This window comes from Schistocerca gregaria, chromosome 8 (genome assembly GCF_023897955.1).
Source record: "Schistocerca gregaria isolate iqSchGreg1 chromosome 8, iqSchGreg1.2, whole genome shotgun sequence".
In the NCBI taxonomy this organism is placed as follows: domain Eukaryota; kingdom Metazoa; phylum Arthropoda; class Insecta; order Orthoptera; family Acrididae; genus Schistocerca; species Schistocerca gregaria.
This window is the reverse complement of record NC_064927.1, coordinates 257,990,723-258,011,864: the sequence shown is the minus strand read 5'-3', so window position 1 is coordinate 258,011,864 and position 21,142 is coordinate 257,990,723.

Here is a 21,142-nt window from a genome sequence, read left to right as displayed (position 1 = left end):
TTGTCTGGTTCTGCAGGAGGCAGGTACACTGGGTTGTGACCAAGAGTTGGTAGCTCACGTCTGCTGATGAGGACCGAGGTGAGAAATTCAACCTGTGTGGGTGTCGTGGGCAGCAGCTGGAGTGCAGGTGCGTTCTACAGTTAGCGAGGTAGCAGTCCCTCCTTTCAACTCCGGTAAGTTATGGTAGCAAAGCGAGGGCAGAGGTTAGCGATGAGGCGAGGGTAGGCGAGTATACAGATATTGCACGTAGGATCTCGTTTTGAATATTGCTCTGGCAGTCGATGGCTTAATCGTGACTCAGTTATTTGGGTTCCGGCTCCTTTTTTCCGTTATTACACCATCAGAGCAACACGATAATCATGTCTGATGCAAAATCGTGTACTTCATGTATAACACTCCTGTCTGCTACTGTTGTACCATAATCTTAAACTTGTATTCAGGTCGTGAAATAAAGCAATTATGGCATAAAGCAACAGAGCAGTGTTACCCTCTGAGAGGAATTTTGTTATGTTGACCGTGTTGTACCTAACGGAGGTGGCTTATCGGAAATGAAAGTCAGAATTACGTAACTATTTGAACAGTAACTAATAAAATTTTGCCTATCTGCACTGTTTAACTGATAAAGAAAAGGGTCGCAAGCCTAACTAGGCAAGAGAATGATTAACATTCTCGTTCAAGAATTTAGTTATTAATAACTTTAAAGGATAAACACAACCTATACTTTGTCACCCGCGAGTGCAGTGAGTTTTGACACATACATATGTTTACGGTAAGATTGAAACTGACAGTTAGAGCACCACAAACTATTTGCAAAATTATAACAGGTACTGAAACACTCTATTACTTTCAGGGCTTACACAAACTGAATGGTCTTTATAACGTTATTATTACTATTCACTGCAGAATCATTAATTGGATATAGGTTAAGTCTCTCTCAGTTAAATACTTTACTATTTAAAATGAAAGTTAATTGGAATCCACTAACCGGCTGCTTCTAACTATCATTGAAATAAAGATATAATGTTTTTCATAATGAGTGGTATTCCCAATACTTGTTACCTAGCATTATCACAATAGGCAAACTGTAGATCCTGTTATGTTATTAATATGCAGTTCCAATACACAAGAAAGACAAACACTTATCAAACATGAGTATATAACGTTTCACACTGCAGTTTTCCACTTTTACTACACTGAGAGACAAAATTAACATATATGTTAGATACTGACTCACCTTCTGCGATTTACAACAGGCAGTAATGTGATCATTTACTAATCAAAAGGTTATAAGCCTCAGTTTTAAAAACTCTTAATTTGAAGTTGGCCACAACACATTAATAAGCAGTTTTACTAGGAAAATTATTTTCAGCAAGCATCATTAACTTTAACTTGTTCTCTTGCCACATTAACTTTAACTTTCTTTTTACTATGTTCAAGAGGCATTAATTAGCAAAAACACTGGTCTTTAATGTTATTTCAGTAGGGACACTCGGTAATCACTTTAGTTCAAACGGAGAGGAACGTGAGAGGTGTTATGTTAAGGAAAAAATCAAGGTAGGTACATAAATTCAGTTATAAGTTAGCTTATATTTGTGTACACTAAAACATCCGATGAGCTGATCCTTCACTGTACATTATTATAGCATTCCAATACCGTGATTGCGCAATGTGGTGGCAACTGCATGTTGGTAGATGGATTTGCAGGTAGAATTGTTGGACTCTTGTAATTTCTTGATGGCGATGATAGATACAAATTCCAGAATAGTTCCAGCTATTTATTCATCCATGCGAGGCATTGGAAAGCAGCAGAAAAAGCCTCTCTCGGAACCAGCACAATATGCACCTTTTACATGGCAGTGCACAGTTTGGTAGCTCGTCCCCGACTCTTAGCTCGTCCCGACTCGTACCTCGTCCCCGACTGACTCTTGTTTCCACCTTTTCTACCTAGGCCAACCACAATTTGCGCGCGCTACACAGTTCTGTTCACGAGGGGAACAACAACACATTTTACATACAAAATAACTAAGAACCCTAAGTGAAGGTCAGCAGTTTACATAACAGCAAAAAAATACATTAAATGAAACAGAACATTTGCATATAGTGACATTTCTACCAAAAATTATTCACACAAAATTACAATTATATACAGTAAGTTTTGTGCCCTCCAAATAGGACAAAGAATTTAAATGACAGATATACTACATTGCATAGAATCAAATCAAGACATCAAAGTTCTTACAAAGAAAGGAGTGCACAATTTTATGTTATCGATTCGTTCAAACACATTTACAGAAGCTCAACGATGTAATATTAAATAAAACAAAAGCAAAATAAATCAGTAGAGTATTAGAGCTATGGTGTTACACATGTACTTGAGTGAGCTTGTGCGTTAGTTACAAGACTAAATTATTCCTCCTCCGAAGACTTAGTGCTTTACCGGCCAGCTATTCTATTATAAGGATTTTAGTTCCAATTTTAACAGTTCTCCATTGTGTGAGGGATATAACTGTTCCGTTTTTTATCATGTATTGTGCCTCACGTGGAATACTTGTAACAATCGATGGTCTAAGTTAACGATATTTCGATTCAGTATTTAGAGTGAACCCTTTATTCCTGTGGTCACTAATAATTTCCACGAGAACCACACACGCGACTCGCTTGTCAAACTGTTTTCGTTTTATGCAGTTTCTAAATAGATCTGAGCGGTAGAGGCCTTATCTAACAGGTTAATTCGGTTCATATCAAAATCACTGTTTGTTTTTAGCTGTAGCCCAGTGGTGTCTTGCATTAGTGTCAGTATTTTGGTGAACAGTATTCTAACATGAACTACGAATGTATAAATTAGATGGTACGTTGTTCTGGTAAAAAATGTAATAAAGCCAAAGACATTGAGTGGAGTGTTCCAGTATTTGCTGTTGCCTTTTCATCTAAATAGGCTGTTTGCAAAAGAAATGGGGTTTTCAGCTGTTATTCTTTAAAATTAGCATTTTGCAATCCATCGAGGGGGAATGTAAGGATATCATGATCGATATCCTTACCAATGATCGTTCTAGCCGGACAGGGCATTATCGTGACACGCCGATACTGCGAGTTAAGATTAGCGTGCGAATGCGGTAGTGTGGACAGCTCGTTGGGGTGAACATATTGTATTCAAAGATTCGAGAGTCAGAGATACGCGAAGCTAAAATAAAAATGTTTAGTAGTGCACTGAGAGGAATATTTCGTTGAAGTAGTTAGTGAATGAGTGTGATTTAGTTAGGAGTATTTTCTATTACAGGAAGTTGAATGAATTACATTAAAAGACATCATCTTTTATCACAGAAGAACGTCAGCAGCTTTTCTCATTAATTTTTGTAGCAAACGATTACAGTCACGTCAAGCACAGTTAGGCTACAGTTGGGTTTTCTATGCTATCATAGCTGAAATAATTTTCTCTCTCTACAGACCAATAGACAGCCATTAGAAGTTCATTTAAAATTCGGAGGGTGCAGGAGGAAAGGTTGGGGGGGGGGGGGGGGCGGGCAGCCTGGGAGCTTAGACATGATGTCAACGCTCATATGAAACTTTGAGATTGTAGCTCAAATCTTTTAGAGTTCTGCCCACATTGCTGGATCCCCTGTTTGTTGTACATTATCATAACCTCCTGACCTAGCATACAACCATACAAAAACATTGAATACACAGTAGAAATATGCAGTGTTATGAGATGAAAATAACAGCCTGTATTAGTATAGAAATAGAAATATACGAGAGTCGTATGACTCATATTTTCTTTTAAAAATCCATTAATATACATAGACAATCGTCCTAGTTAGTGCTTCACATTTGGTGATTTTTCTGTGCGTCGGTGAAGTTTAGAGCCGTTCTGGCAGATTGCAGAGCCGTAGTACAGGGTTAAAATGGCTTATACATACCACTCACGTTACAAGCAGCTTACTGCTATTGAGTTCTTGTGTGCAGAAAAGAAACCGTGGTGTAAACCCATAAAGGTTTATATGCAGTGTATGGTGATGCTGCTGGGCGATGGGTAAAGAAAGTAACCAGCCACGCTTGTGACGTCCTGTCATAACCACTGCTCAAAACATGCTGAATCGTGCGGGTGCCATTATTCGTGTCGACCGGTTCATCAACTCGACAATTGGCTCTACAGTTGTCGGTCAACATTGGAAGTCGTCAGGAATGATCGAGACTCTCTGATATTTAAAGAGGTCTTCACGATGGGTTCCACGAATGCTCACAGCGGATGACAACATCCAAAGAAAGACCATTTAATCTGAATTGCTGCTGCATTTTGATACCCGACGGAGAGGCCTTTCTGTTACGGATCGTTACGGGGGGACGAAATCAGGGTGCACCACTTTGCACCGGAAACAAAAAGGAAATCTATGGAGTGGCATCATCCTCATTCACCACAAAAGAAGAAATTCAAGACTACCCCCTCTGCCGGAAAAGTCATGGTGACAGTGTTCTGGGATTGTCATGGTGCCCTTCTCGTGGATTTGATGCCAAGAGGGTCTACATCTCCACCTACATCGATACTCTGCAAGTACCATTTACGTGTCTGATAGACGGTTGATCGAACGATCTTCAAAATTCTCTATTATTCTAATCTCGAAAGCGGGCAGATAGAACGAACACCTATACTTTTTCTGCAACGAGCTCTGATTTCCTTTATTTTATCATGGTAATTGTTTCTCCCTACGTAGGTCGGTGTCAACAATTTTTTTTCGCATTCGGAAGAGAAAGTTGGTGACTGTAATTTCGTGATAAGATCGCTCTGCAACGAAAACCGCCTTTGTTTTAATTATGTCCATCCCAAATCTTGTATCATTTCAGTGACACTCGCCCCTGTTTCGTGATAGTACAAAACGTCTGCCCTTCTTTGTACTTTTTCGATGTACTCCGTCAATCCTATCTGGTAGGGATCTCACTCCGTGCAGCAGTATTCTGAAAAAGTACGGACAAGCATAGTGTAGGCAGTCTCCTTAGTAGAGCTGTTGAATTTTCTAAGTGTCCTGCCAATAAAACGTAGTCTTTGGTTAGCCTTCCCCACAACATATTCTATGTGTTCCTTCCAAGTTAAGTTGGTTCAAATAGCTCTGAGCACCATGGGACTTAACATATGAGGTCATCAGTCGCCTAGAACTTAGAACTACTTAAACCTAACTAACATAAGGACATCACACACATCCATGCCCGATGCAGGATTCGAACCTGCGACCGTAGGGGTCGCGCAGTTCCAGACTGAAGCGCCTAGGACCACTCGGCCACACCGGCCGGCCCAAGTTAAGTTGTTCATAATTGTAATTCTAGGTATTTAGTTGAATTTACAGCCTTTAGATTTGACTGATTTATCTTGTAACCGAAGTTCAACGTATTCCTTTTAGCACTCATGTAGATGACCTCACACTTTTCGTTATTTAGGATCAGTTTCCAATTTTCGCGCCAATGGCCACCCCACAACAGTGGTGCCCATCCACTGCAGCCTCAAGCTGTGTAACCGAAGACATCACAGCCTGGAGTGAGAGCAAAGTGTCAGCAACTCGGCTCGCACCCGCACACAACAATCACAGTTCCTATCCATACTACAGACCGTGGAAAATAAACTATGCAAATAAACGGACTATCGGCACCTGCTGCAGAACTCTATTGAAGATGCTGACGAAAACGCAGGAACTATGTTTAATAAATTAGATTAATATACAGAGATGCAAAAACCTAACTACCGAATCACACAGGTGAAACTAAATAATTCGCTCCTGATTAGAAAGTTGTAATATGTCAAAAAATTGGTTTAATTTCTGACGGAAACGACAACGCGAGAATTGTGACTTTTAGACATTAAATTAACATGCAGAAACTCAATAAACTAGAGTATTAAAGCACAATGATGATAAATTCGCTCCTGGTTAGGAACTCGTAAAAGTCAGAAAATCGTTTACTTCCCTGTTACTGCGTCTGTCTCGGCCGGCTGTTCCTGCCTGACTGGCAATTGAGAGACGCACATGAAGACTCTAAATAACACGTTTCTTGTAAGGGCCATTTTCGCAGCAGCTGTATATAAATTGCAGTTGTTTCAAAGAAAATGCTTTTTTTGCATGCTGCACATCGAAATTTTTATTTTTATTTGAGCACCCAGACGCGTTTCGCCTTTCTTACAAGGCATCTTCAGAGGGTGTCCTGAAATATTACATGATGTGTCCTTTTTACACATAGGTTATGGTTTCACATCTACGTTAAAGATTTAAAAACATCCAGATGAGAAAAAGGAGTTTGCTTAGATGGAGTGACTTAGAAGTTACCTGTAACCATTCACGTCTATTTCATAAAAAAACGTAAAGGAATTGTTTTTAAATCTTGGCTTATTACTCAGACAAGTATGAAACTCTTCAAAAACAATCAACAATGTCCTAAAATAAGGAGGTATTTTCGATGTAGATAGAATAACACGAACTTGGTCACTTTAGAGACCTGTGTATGTCATCTCAGTTCATTTTTAGGTATGATTAAGGTAAAGCAATCATTTTCTTAACACAATTTTTGTTGTAGGGTTCAAGCACCATAAGTAACCATAAAAAAGGCCAACATATCGTCGACTGTGTAAGTTAAATGTAACTGTAAATGTGAACAGGAGTCTGCAGATGAACCTGTAGGTTTGAAAGCAGTAAAACAGAATTTGTTCTCGATAACTATCATTATTAACATAGACAAGCTGCTGTTTTCACGTTTTGTAAGAATTGCCTTGGTCGTTACACAACCGTAAAATCACTCTGTTAGTTTTTGACAAATGGAATGTCGTATCCATTTTATATATTTCTAGCATGTTAGGAGTTCAAACAGAATTTCTTTGGCTGAAACAGAGTTGTCGTGTTCCATTGTGTGCTGTTGCTTGTCGTCGACTTTATCTGAGTTTCGTGGTATAGTTTTTTAAACGCCTAGCAAGTTTTATGATTTCCTTCACTTGTGAATACCTGTGTGTTATAATACAGCGGCGTTAGATATTTACCTCTTAGTATGATAATTCTGCATTTGTTACCATGAATGTAAATGACGTTCGCCGCAAAGCTAGTTATTTCTGCTATCTGTACGTGAAACAAGCTTACAGAACTATAACGTTCTTGAAATAAGACCTTGTACTGATTTTTTCGAAGTTGAAAGAAGTTTTATAGACTCTTGGACTCTTCACGTCGCTCAGAAAACGACCTTGAGGTGCATACGACGGTCGAATAAAACCAGGGACCACTATCACAAACATCTATAGAACGCTTAATTTTCTGAGGAACTGTTTCAAGAACGTCCTGCCATTACAAGCAACTTTTTCATTCCATTACCATAACAAGAATCTTAATTAAGTAGATAAAAGTTTATTGAGGGACCGGTTTCACCTAGAAAACAACGTCATAACGCTTAATAAGGTAACTGTTTCATTTTTTCCTTCTGATGACAGCAGTGTTCCATATATGAACCGATGCCAAAGTAAATTCGAGTAACTGTAAGTTGCCACTAAGATGAGGCATACAGGGTGTGCCAGGAGGCATGGCCAATATTTTTATACATGACAGGAACTATCATTCGAAGCAAAAAAGTCTAGTAAACATTGGCACAAAAATGAATACCTTAAGAGCTCTAATACTCATTCACACTCGATATTCTGAAAAAAATCTGTTCTACTGTGGACTCTATGCTTTTCATACTTTGAGAGATTGTAGTATGGATCAAAACAAGAAAAAAGTCCGGACATAATGTACTCTAAAACGCATACCTTAAGATCTACGAGCACTTGTCATCTTCGCTACTGCGAAATACATCTCTTCTGCTGAACAAATGCCAGTAATTCTCAAGGTATGCATTTTAAAGCTCATGTCTACCAAACAATTTCTTCTTAGTTTGGTCGCACTACCTCCTCCCATAATATGAAAAGCAAGTAGCTTGCAGTACGAGATATTTATTGCACAATACCGAAGAAGTGCCTATGGTTCTTAATGTATGCATTTTAAAGCCAATGTTTACTAGACTTTTTGTTTCGTCATATTCTTGAATACTGACTGTACCTCCTGAGACATTCTGTATTGTTGTCGAAAGTTGGACGACATACTAGCACTTTCCTATAACCTGTTATCGTACAAGCAATTCGTGGTTACAATGTAAATATGTGTCTTCGATTGTCTAAACCCCCTTGAGTGTAGCAAAACAAAATCTGGAATCGTTAACTCAGTTTTCAAATTCTCCTTTACAAAGGAAAACCCGGGAGATTTCCCCAAGCCTCCTACCACTGTAGTATTAGTGTCAGTGGTGTTGACGAACAGCTGAAATAGTTAAAACTGTACATAGTTCCAGGGTATGATGAAATTCCTATCAGGTTCTATATCGAATTCGCGGCTGAATTAGCCCCACTTCTAACTATAAGCTGTCGTAAATCCCTCTACCGTAGAAACGTTCCCAGTAGTTGGAAAAAAGTAGAGGTAGTACCCGTCTACAAGAAGGGTAGTAGAAGTGATCCACAAAAGTACTGACCAATATCTTTGACATCGATTTGTTGTAGACTCTTAGATCATATCTTGTGACCTAACAAAATGAGGTATCTTGAACGGAATAACCTCTTCGACGCCAATCAACATAGATCATGTAAAACCTAACTCACATTTTGCTCACATGACATGTTGAAAGCTTTGGATCAAGACAGATAGGTAAATGCAGTATTCCTTGAATTCCAAAATGCATATGACTCAGTACTACAGCTACGCTTACTGTCAAAAGTTCAGTCATATGAGATACTTAGTAGAGTTGCTATTGGATTCAGGACTTTTTGGTAGGGAGGACACAGCATGTTATCTTCAGAGATAGAAATAACTTCGGGTATAGCCCAGCGAAGTGTGTTGGGACCCTTGCTGTTCATTTTGTATATTAACGATATTGCCAACAATATTAATAGTAATCTCAAGCTTTTACAGATGATTCAATTACATATAATGAAGTACTGTATATCTTGATAAGATTTCAAAGTAGGCCAAAGACTGGCCACTTGGTTTAAATGTTCAGAAATGTAAAATTGCTCACTTCAGAAAACGGAAAAACGTAGTATCATATGATTACAATACTAATGAACCATAGATGGAATCGCCCAACTCATACAAATATATGGGTGCAATACTTTGTAAGGATATGAAATGGAATGATTGCATAGGCTGAGTTGTGGGTAAAGCAGTTGATAGACTTCGGTATTTTGGTAGAAGACTGGGAAAGTGCTATCGGTCTACAAGAGAGATTGCTTAAAAATAACTCACACGACCCATTCTAGAATATTGCTCGAATGTGCCGAACCATTCTAGAATATTGCTGAGGTTGTGGGTCTGGGCGCTACAGTTTGAATCGCGCGACCGCTACGGTCGCAGGTTCGAATCCTGCCTCGGGCATGGATGTGTGTGATGTCCTTAGGTTAGTTAGGTTTAAGTAGTTCTAAGTTTTAGGGGACCTCAGAAGTGAAGTCCCATAGTGCTCATAGCCATTTTAACCAAAGCACACAGATGATGGCAGCATAAATGATCACAGGTTCGTTGGACCTATGTGAGAGTGTTACAGCGACGCTGAAGAAACTGAACTGGTAATCTCTTAAAGTTAGGCATAAACTATCCCGAGAATGCCTATTAACAACGTTTCAAGAGCCTGTTTTAAATGATGTTTTTAGGAACAAACTATAACCAACGTATCACATACATGGGGCCGCGAAGGCAAGATTAGAGTAATTACAGCGCGCACAGAGGCGTTCAAACGATAATTCTTCCCGCGGTCCTTATGTTAGTGGAACTGTAAGAAACCGTAATAACTGAACTATAGGACGTTTCCTCTGCCATGTACTTTGAGGCGGTTTGCAGAATAAGGATGTAAATGTAAACTAGTGAACTTGACGAAATTTGTTAAGCAAGATTGTGTGTGTCTTGAGTTGGGGGATGATTATATCTTTTACAAATGCTGCTTTATTAATTTTCGGTTTACGTTTCTTTTTATAATGTCTAATTATGACTCTAACAACTGGAATCGTGTTCTTTTTAATTTTTCATTAGTTGCAAGCATTGAGTCTGCACCTCTTGAAATAAACTTATGTGAAACCTGTGTAAACATGCTGTACGCTGAAATTGTAGAATAAACGGAGAAATGCTACAATCCTGAACATTACGAAGTCAGAAATATTTCTAACTGACACAGAGAGAACATTAATATCTTCTTCTTTCGTTATATCTTACTTTTGAATACGTTAAATCAATTAATTTTAATCTTGTGAAGCTTTCTATTGACCCATTATGGTTTCACTCTCTCTGAGCTGGCTTTCTTTTCTTCTTCAGGTATTTCGATTGTTCGTTTGGTTTCCATTTTTACTTGAAACCTCTCTTCCTTGTCTTTTTTTGTAGTGATTATTATGACCATATTTTCTGTTATTCGGATTTCTCTTATATACTTCTTTGTTTCCTTAAACCACTTCGGTTGTCTTTTTTTGTTGTGTAAACAGCCAAAAAAATTTTTTTTCAGCCTATTTGGATTCATTCTGAGGCTGTGTCCATAAAATCACTTCTTCTTTCCCTCATTATGTCTGAGAGATATTCAGTATTTTTGTATTTGATGTGAAGCAGTTGGTTGTTGTGGAATCTGGGGCCAAGGATCTTTCTTAATATCTTCCTTTCTTTGATCTTTGACCTTTAAACTGCATCATAGTTCCTGATGGACAATCTTTCAGCCGTATACAAGGCCTCTGATATGGTTACTGTATTGTAATATCTTACTTTTGTATTCCACAAGAGTGTCATTTTTATACGCTTTTTGTGTGTTCTCCAACTTGAAATGTTTTGGTGCGTTTTTAAGTTTGTCATTAGTTTGGTCTTTTCAAAAGAGATTTGGAGACCTATTCTTTCAGCTTGTTTTTGTAGTCCGAGGGTTTCTTCTTTGGCTGCTTTCCAGGTCTCGGCTCGGAGGGTCGTATCATCTTCAAAGACTAGAAAATTTACTTTGATGCCATTGTTTTTTGTTCCTAGTCGGATTCTACTTTAGATCTTCGTATTCCATTCTCTGACTACCTTTTCTAGCGCCCAGTTAAATATCAGTGAGGGAAACCATTTCCTCTCCATACACCAGTTCTTACCTCAAAAGTGTCGGAGAGTTCTGTAATAAATTTGACTTTGGAGTCTGCGTTCGTAAGGGTTTCTGTGATTAGGTTTGTGGCTTTGTTGTCTAAGTCTAATTCTTCTAGCACCGAGATGAAGGATTCCCAGTTTGTTGACTCTTATATTTTCAGAAAGTAAATGAAAGTGATAGTATATGAGTTTGCTCTTGATTTTTGATAGTCCACGAGTTTTTTGTGGTTTAAGATTTGTTCTGGACAGGATCTTCTTTTCCGGAAATCCGCTTGATATTCTCCAAGTTGATGGTCTAATTAGGGTTCTTCTCCGTTTAGTAGGACTTTAGGGAACAACTTGTGTGTACTGGAATAACCAGCAACCAGTTTCACAAAAGAAATTTAATTTATTAACGGACTTCGGGAACTTGGTGCTCCTCTTTAAAAGGTCATGCCAATCGGATTATTTGCGTGTGTCAACAATAAGATGCATACAGCAAAATGCCATGACCTTGGGGTATGCATGGCATCGTTGGCCCTCGCAAACAATGCGGTAGACATAAGGTTTTGAAATCTGTTAAGACATTAAATTTCTTTAATGCAGCTGGTAGCTGATTATTTCGATATATACAACTACAGCTGCTGAGGATGGATAAAATACAAAACACTTTGTGTATGACGTCTACGAGTCAGATCCCTCTCTAACTGCTGGGATCTGTTTTGCACCCTTTGAGAACCGTCTAATGTTTATCTAGGACTGTTCCATTTTTCAATGTTCCATTTATCTAGATTTTTTCAGTGATATTTTGGAAACAGTCTATGGCATTTTTGTTGACATATTTCCAAATTGCTGTTACTGTTAGTAGTTCCTTGTAGGAGGGTGTTCAGAGTTAGAGTTGAGTACTGTTGAGATCCAATTTCCTGTGCGCTCTTCACAATTAAAAAGGTTTCTGAAATATTCTGCCAATATCTTGTAACTATTCCTGGTTGTTGTAGGCAATACTTCTATTTTTTTGTTTTGAAGCTGTTTGATCCGTGAGTTGTATGTCATTATTTTTTTCTTTTTTAAACTCTTAAAAAAGTTCCTGCTACTTTTGAGGAAGTCTAAGTTGATCTGAGAAAACGGTTGCTCTTTTTTATTCTTCTGAATTTTTGCTCACTAGTTTTCTTATGTTTAAGAAGTTTTGTCTGTTATGCTCGTTTTTCTCTGATTGACGCTGTTACCGTGCTTTCCTTGTCAGTTCAAGGAATGTGCCACATTGTTCTGTCCACCAGGTGTTTTTCGGCTTCGGTTATGGGAGCAAATCGTTCATCTTTACTGATTAGATTTTCTTATATGATTCTAGCTTCGCTTCTGTGTGTCTTTAATTGTGAGGGGAAACCTTTGGAGTTTATTTTTTTACTTTTGAGGATCGTATTTTCTTCTTTTGGAATTTTTGGTTGCGTTTTTCTTTTGGGAAAGATTTGAGGTGGAGACCAGACTCTAGGTTAGCTGCTCTGAGGACTGTGAGATTTTGTGTTTCTTTATGGAACTTCAGTTTAATTGAGACGTGATAGAGCTGGAACTCACCTAGGTGTGGGTTTGGTGAGACGTATGTTTCCTGTTTTCGAGGTACGTTTTTAAAGGCTTTGGATTTCAGGAGCATGTAGGGTGCTTAGGATAATTCTATCAGTGATATACCATTTTGGTTAGTTCTGTCAGGTAGTGGCTAATTTACAACAATTGTTTTGTATATCTTCTCTTTTTCTATATGGGCTTTGAAGTCCCCCCGTAAGTAAGTCATCGGGTTTTTCTGAGACTTTTTGCACATCACGGAGTTGGTCCTTTCTGTTGACTTCATTTATAGGGACATGCGCGTGCACGATTGCGTATACTTTGTTAGCAGATTTGAAGGTAAGAGTGGCGAGTCTTTCAGATTGCGACTCAAGGTTGACAGTGGACTCCAAAGTACTTTCGTCTCTCCTAAAACTACTTTCAATGTGCCGTGCGTTTGTCATAATTTTTTTTCTACGTCTCCTTTGTATATTCTGAGGCCTCCAGAATGAAAAATAGATTGTTGTTGTTGTTGTTGTTGTGATCTTCAGTCCTGAGACTGGTTTGATGCACCTCTCCATGCTACCCTATCGTGTACAAGCTTCTTCTTCTACCAGTACTTACTGTAACCTACATCCTTCTGAATCTGCATAGTGCATTCATCTTTTGGTCTCACTCTACGATTTTTACCCCCCTCGCTGACCTCCAATGCTAAATTTGTGATCCCTTGATGCCTCAGAACATGTCCTACCAACTGATCCCTTCTTCTCGTCAAGTTGTGCCACAAGCTCCTCTTCTCCCCAATTCTATTCAATGCTTCCTCATTAGTTATGTGATCTACCCACCTAATCTTCAGCATTCTTCTGTAACACCACATTTCGAAAGCTTCTATTCTCTTCCTGTCCAAACTATTTATTGTCCATGTTTCACTTCCATACATGGCTACACTCCATACAAATACTTTCAGAAACGACTTCCTGACACTAAAGCCTATACTCGATGTTAATAAATCTCTCTTCTTCAGAAACGCTTTTCTTGCCATTTACAGTCTACCTTTTATATCCTCTCTACTTCGACCATCATCAGTTATTTTTCTACCCAAATAACAAAACTCCTTTACTACTTTAAGTGTCTCATTTCCTAATCTAATTCCCTCAGCATCACCCGACTTAATTCGACTACATTCCATTATCCTCGTTTTGCTTTTGTTGATGTTCATCTTATATTCTCCTTTCAAGACACTATCCATTCCGTTCAACTGCTCTTCTGAGTCCTTTCCTGTCTCTGACAGAATAACAATGTCATCGGCGAACTGCAAAGTTTTTATTTCTTCTCCATGGATTTTAATACCTACTCTGAATTTTTCTTTTGTTTTCTTTACGGCTTGCTCAATATACAGATTGAATAACATTGGGGAGAGGCTACAACCCTGTCTCACTCCCTTCCCAACCGCTGCTTCCCTTTCATGCCCTCGACTCTTATAACTGCCATCCGGTTTCTGTACAAATTGTAAATAGCCTTTCGCTCCCTGTATTTTACCCCTGCCACCATTAGAATTTGAAAGAGAGTATTCCAGTCAACATTGTCAAAAGCTTTCACTAAGTCTACAAATGCTAGAAACGTAGGTTTGTCTTTCATTAATCTTTCTTCTAAGATAAGTCCTAAGGTCAGTATTGTCTAACATGTTCCAATATTTCTACGCAATCCAAACTGATCTTCCCCGAGGTCTGCTTCTACCAGTTTTTCCAATCGTCTGTAAAGAATTCACGTTAGTATTTTGCAGCTGTGACTTGTTAAACTGATAGTTCGGCAATTTTCACATCTGTCAACACCTGCTTTCTTTGGGATTGGAATTATTATATTCTTCTTGAAGTCTGAGGGTACTTCGCCTGTCTCATACATCTTGCTCACCAGATGGTAGAGTTTTGTCAGGACTGACTCTCCCAAGGCCGTCAGTAGATCTAATGGAATGTCGTCTACTACCGGGGCCTTGTTTCGGCTCAGGTCTTTCAGTGCTCTGTCAAACTCTTCACGCAGTATCGTATCCCCCAATTCATTTATCTACATTCTCTTCCATTTCCAGAATATTGTCCTCAAGTACATTGCCCTTGTATAGACCCTCTATATACTCATTCCACCTTTCTGCTTTGCCTTGTTTGGTTAGGACTGTGTTTCCATCTGAGCTCTTGATATTCATTCAAGTGGTTCTCTTTTCTCCAAAGGTCTCTTTAATTTTCCTGTAGGCAGGAGATAAGCCTCTACATCCTTACATTTGTCCTCTAGCCATCGTTGCTTAGCCATTTTGCACTTTCTGTCAATCTCATTTTTGAGACGTTTGTATTCCTTTTTGCCTGCTTCATTTACTATGTTTTTATGTTTCCTCCTTTCATCAATTAAATTCAATATTTCTTCTGTTATCCAAGGATTTCTATCCTACTTGATCCTCTGCTGCCTTCACTACTTCATCCCTCAGAGCTACCCATTCTTCTTCTACTGTACTTCTTCCCCCACTGCTGTCAATTGTTCCCTTGTGCTCTCCCTAAACTCTGCACAACCTCTGGTTTAGTCAGTTTATCCAGGTCCCATCTCCTTTAATTCCCACCTTTTTGCAGTTTCTTCAATTTTAATCTGCAGCGCATAACCAAAACATTGTGGTCAGAGTCCAGATCTGCCCCTGGAAATGTCTTACAATTTAGAACATGGTTCCTAAATCTCTGTCTTACCATTATGTAATCTATCTGATACCTTTTAGTACCTCCGGGATTGTTCCATGTATACAACCTTCTTTATTGATTCTTGAACCAAGTGTTAACTATGATTAAATTACGCTCTGTGCGAAATTCTAACAGACGGGTTCCTCTTTCATTTCTTTTACAACCAGAATATTTTACCCAAGAGGACGCCATCATCATTTAACCATACAGTAAAGCTGCATGCCCTCGGGAAAAATTACGGCTGTAGTTTCCCATTGCTTTCAGCCGTTCGCAGTACCAGCACAGCGAGGGTTATTGTTACAAGGCCAGATCAGTCAATCATCCAGACTGTTGCCCCTGCAACTATTGAAAAGGCTGCTGCCCCTCTGCAGGAACCACACGTTTGTCTGGCCTCTCAACAAATACTCCTCCGTTGTGGTTGAACCTACGGTACGGCTATCTGTATCTCTGAGGCACGCAAGCTTCCCCACCAGCAGCAAAGTCCACCATGATTCATGGGGGGGGGGGGGGGGGGGGGAGGGGGGGGAACAGATTTCATTTGTAAATTGGGTTTCTTGAAGGGTCGTCATGAGAATTTTGTGGCTCTCAAGGCTGCTGTAATTTTCCATTTTACGTTTATGTTGAAAGTAGCTATGTAACTTGGTTTTCTATACTTTGTTTTGCTTGATGTTCCAGGACGCTCCGACTCATCTCTGCGTAATGCTTTACACTTGACAGCATCCGCTTTTCTGCTTGCACACTGTGCACCTGAGGCAATTTGTTTCACAACGTACTCTTCCATGATTGATAATATTATGTCTGGGGTGGCTCTTATTGTTAGAGCCTCTCGTTTACTACCACAGATGTTACATCTGCAGGTTTTTATCAGCTGCCGTTAGCCTGGGGAACAGACACTAACCAAAGGCTGCTCAATCTGGGAACAGCCACCTTCGGATTTCGATTTCTGTGTTGGTACAAGTGTGGTATTTTATATATTGTGTATTTTATATTTTATACATGATCATATACTCAAATGCGCTCGATTTTGGAGTCAATGCAATAATATGTTGTATCAAGAGCCTAAAAGTTTATTCTCATAACAGTGTCAGGAAAGTCCTTACCTGAGGTTAATTACAAAATCAGTAAGGCTTACTTTAGCACCAAAATGGGATGTACATCTATGTGGTATTGTAAGATTACCGCCTGGTTCTTCTATATAAGTGAATCAATGATATTTTACTTATAGTCTCGCTCCTCAACACGCTACGCATTGTATGTCATGTTTAAGAATTCGACTTCAGTTGTTCTAGGCAAACAGCCGAGAGGTCAACATCGATCTTTTGCCAACTCTGGCAAACAAATTAATAACATGCGGAACAAATAACATTAATGGGGCGAGTTACCATGAAGCAACACATAAATGTAGCGGGAGCTTGTAATCTTATGATTGGGATTGACGCAGGATCATTCATTAACCTATTGATTGAACAATGTTGCAACTATTAATTCAATAATTGTTCTGATCGTTTAACTTCTGGGGTGAAATTAGATTCATTAGGATTGGGCCAAGGAGGAGGATTTTGAGCGATTGACGAAATTTAGTTTGCGACACTTTGCATTTATTATAATGCTTTCTACGCAACATATTCTGCACATTTTGAATTACCCTGACGACACAATCGCAGAATATATCAGCAATGGTCTCACTAAGTGCTTGATTATGGTCACACGTTTTTTCTCTTGTAAAATAACGAAAAGGAAAATGAACAATTCACTCAACTACTTGAAAGCGTTGAGCTAATTTCTGCAATGTTATCAAGTGCACGCACTTGTATGGTTCATTACCAGTAATGCGAAACCTCGAATTAAGCAACACCTACGGGAATTACTTTCTGAAGTGAACAATGCAGTAATTATTTATGAACTTTGGGCAACGTGTGAGTGCAAAGCTAAATATAGGCAGTGGAACAAGTATTACAGCTGGCTTTATTACAAAAATCGGGACAAGATCTGATGTATGAGATTACTTTAATGCAGAAAAATTATGATAATAGTACAGAATTCCGGAAAGATAAGTAATGGGTGGAATGCTTGTACACGTTTCGTTGATTAAATAATCTCTGAAATGTAAGCTTCCTGGCTAAAATGAATCACTGATTGTAATTTACCTCAAATAATATGGAGCGACACTACAATTTTTTATATAGGATTGCAGAAGGGTACCTTAACTTTTGCATAACGCAAGTACACGACATGCGCTTCTACACCAGAAAGAAAGAAAACTATAAAACTATTAAAATTCTCACAATACATTTCTCTGACATAGCTCGTATTCTCATAAATAAGTTCGCATGGGCCGTAATATCAAAATAAGATAGCAATAGACACTATGAAATCTAAGAGAGGCTTCCCACATGCTGTTTGGTTGAACATAACACACAAAGGAAACTGTACAAACAAACTAAAATTCCCCTGCAAAATTAGTGCTCCGCAAAGAATCTGAATATACTTTACTTTTAATGAAATGTGGTAACACACAAAAAATAATCCCAGACAAAATACGCTCATAAAGGCAAAAGGCACGACCATGTACTCACAACTAGTTGTTACTACTATTGGCTTTAACTAAGTTTAGAACACGATCGAAAAGACACGACATTTTAGTTTAACAACACTTTAGCAGGCATGCAACAAATGGCTCCAACATGGGCCCAAATTACGACATACAAATAAAAGGCCTAACATTACTTAACTAATGTACCATAATTATACGGTTACAGCAGCAGAAAACTATTTTGCGTAAATGAACACCAAATAAAAGCTTCTAGTAAACGGAATAACTGCGTGAACCGAAGGACCGCGCTCCAGTCACGACTAAGTCTCTATTTTCTATCACTTATTACAGCAAAGTGATGACATTCAAACAGAAATTAAAACTTTCGCTGACAAAGCCACATTACTTGTATTCTACAAGACGAAATAGCTGCACCCGGCTGCGTCCGCCCATCTCTCCAGGGCCCACTAGACAAGGACATCGCGTGCTCCCCGACAACGGCTCTCCAGTTCAAACTTGTGTGGTAGAGTGACGACGACCGCCTCTTTGACCAACCTGACGACTGTTACTCTGCAAGCTAGGTCATCTTTGGTGCTACCTTCCCTTTTCTGAACTTTCCCACAACGTTAAGTTGGTATTGGCTCTGCACTACTTTCTCTACCTCTGGTCCGCCTTTATCCCGCTAAATTCAACCTGTACTCACTGTCATACGATCACTCATACAAGGATGCAGAAGGAGAAAAGGCAATGTGGTAAGTAAAAGAAAATAAAGGCCAACTCTTCCTTCACTAGGCGAAGTATTTCAAAGAAAAGTATGAAATGGTTATTGGTATCACAGTTATCGATATCAAAACTATTATTACTTGAAAGCAATGAAATCAAGCGAAAAAGTATTGCTTCAATATACGGGGTGATCACAAAGTCTTACCCTAATTACAACAATTTATTACAGAATAGCCGTTTGACATAATAATTTACATTTGATGCCGTTACATAGGGTACTGTTACTAGTTTTTTTAAGACCAATTACGTTAGTAAACCTCAACGTGTGCTCCATTGGTAGCTCGGAGAATGTCGAGGCGTGCTGTCTCGTATCATGTGTTCTGTCACAGTACCCACAGCAGCTTTTATCCTACCTTTCAGTTCGTCGACGTCAGCAACTGGTGTGACGAAGACTCTGTCCTTGATATAGCTCCAGAAAAAAAAGTCAAGGGGCGTAATGTCTGGAGAGCGGGGTGGTCAGGGTGTTGGACCGTTATACTTCCAATCCACCGATCCGGAAACGTTTCATCCAGGAAATCATGCACAATCAAAGCCCAGTGGGGGGAGGGGGTGGGGTGGGGGGGGGGGGGGGGAAGGTGCTGCATCTTGTTGGAAAATTACCCATGGTTGCTATTCTTCTAATTGTGGGCCAACAAACGGTTGCAAAACATCTAAGTAAATGCTAGCGATAATGGATTTTTCCGCGAAGAAAAAGCGTCCAAAAACCTTGTTATGCATGAGGTTGCACCAAACATTCACTTTTTCGCTGTCTCGCTGTAACTGTACAGTAGCATGTGGAGACTCTGAACCACATATACGGACATTATGCCTATTTACCATTCCACTGACATGAAAGGTGGATTCATCGGTAAAGCATATGCGAATTAAGTAATCGTTAGCGCCATCAATCCTGTTGAGAATCTTAGTTGCAAATTCAGCACGTGTCAGCAAATCATTTGATTAATAGGCCTGCATGATTTGCACTTTCGTGAAGTATCTTCAACACAGTTCCTTGCGGTATTTGAAGTTCACGTGATGCTTGACGAGTTGATTTAGACGGACTTCGTTGAAACGATTGTCATACACGATCAATGGTTGAAACAATCACACGAGGCCTGCCACTTCGAGGACGATCTTCAACGCTGCCTGTTACATTAAACTTTGCATACCATCACTTTACTTATTTAACGTCAGGAGGGCTGCATCTATAAGAAGCTCGAAATTTACGCTGATCACTGATGGCCGATTTCGTTTTGTGAAACCAAAGCACGCATTGCGCTTTCTCCTGCTTTGACGCCATTTCGCCAGCGACTAACGTGACCTAACAGACGGAGTCGGTGTTGTGGAGCACTAGCTCCATCTATTGGTCACAACAACTAGTAACAGTAAACTACGTAACGGCATGAAATGTAACTTATTATATCAAACGATTATTCTGTTATAAATTTTTATAACCAGGGCAAGACTTTGTGCTCACCCTGTATAGCATTCTAACGAATAGCGCTTACAAAACATGAAGTTTTTGAAACTATTTGACAAAGAAAATGTTAATTACTAAGTGCACTATGTTTATAACAAAAACCTCTATTAACATTAACTTAATGTAATAAGGAAGAAGAGAGAGGTCTGTCAATTACCGCTGTTCCCTAGATTATGTTTGCAAAACAGTGCGTGACGTTCTTATCAAGATGACTTTTTTAGTGTATTATAACTTGAGTAATGTATAACTGATCAAGTGTGTAGCCACGTTTTTAGGCCTCAATAAATACCCTGCTTGCGAGAAATGATGCTAGCTTGAAATATCCTTGTAACATTCATTTGTCTGTTCTCAACTGATTCTTACTCTTGTACTTACTGTCCTGGATAATTCCATAACGATTACAAATATTTTCCCATGTCACATTCAGTATGGATAATGTAATCCCTGCATGACGGTGGAAGCATCACGTTCCTTCTGGGGCAATTTGACAGTTTGCTGGCTCGTTAGCCCTCTGAGCAATGTTTCCCTTATTATTCACTTTATATTATCAGAAACTTTTCCTATATACACACCCTGCTCACCAATCACCATATTATTTGTGTAATAGCTTCAAAAACGGTGAAACAGCATTTTAAAGCTGTTGTTGGCGGAAAGGTTGTGCAGAGAAATAACACTTAAAACATAAAACATTCGATACAGTAGGCCGGCCCGCGGAATACGCGCGTAGATAATATCGCAAGAGACTGCTCAACCTCTGACTGAGGCTCAATCCTTACTACCGTCCCTTGTCTAATTTTTGTTTGTCTCTGCTGGTCTTCTTGGCTCAAATGCTGATTAACTCGGAAACATCTACACTATCTACTAGGTCATATATATATATATATATATATATATATATATATATATATATATATATATATATATATATATGACCTAGTAGATAGTGTCGGAACTTCCATCGGCTTTTCGCGGATGATGCTGTACTATACAGAGAAGTTGCAGCATTAGAAAATTG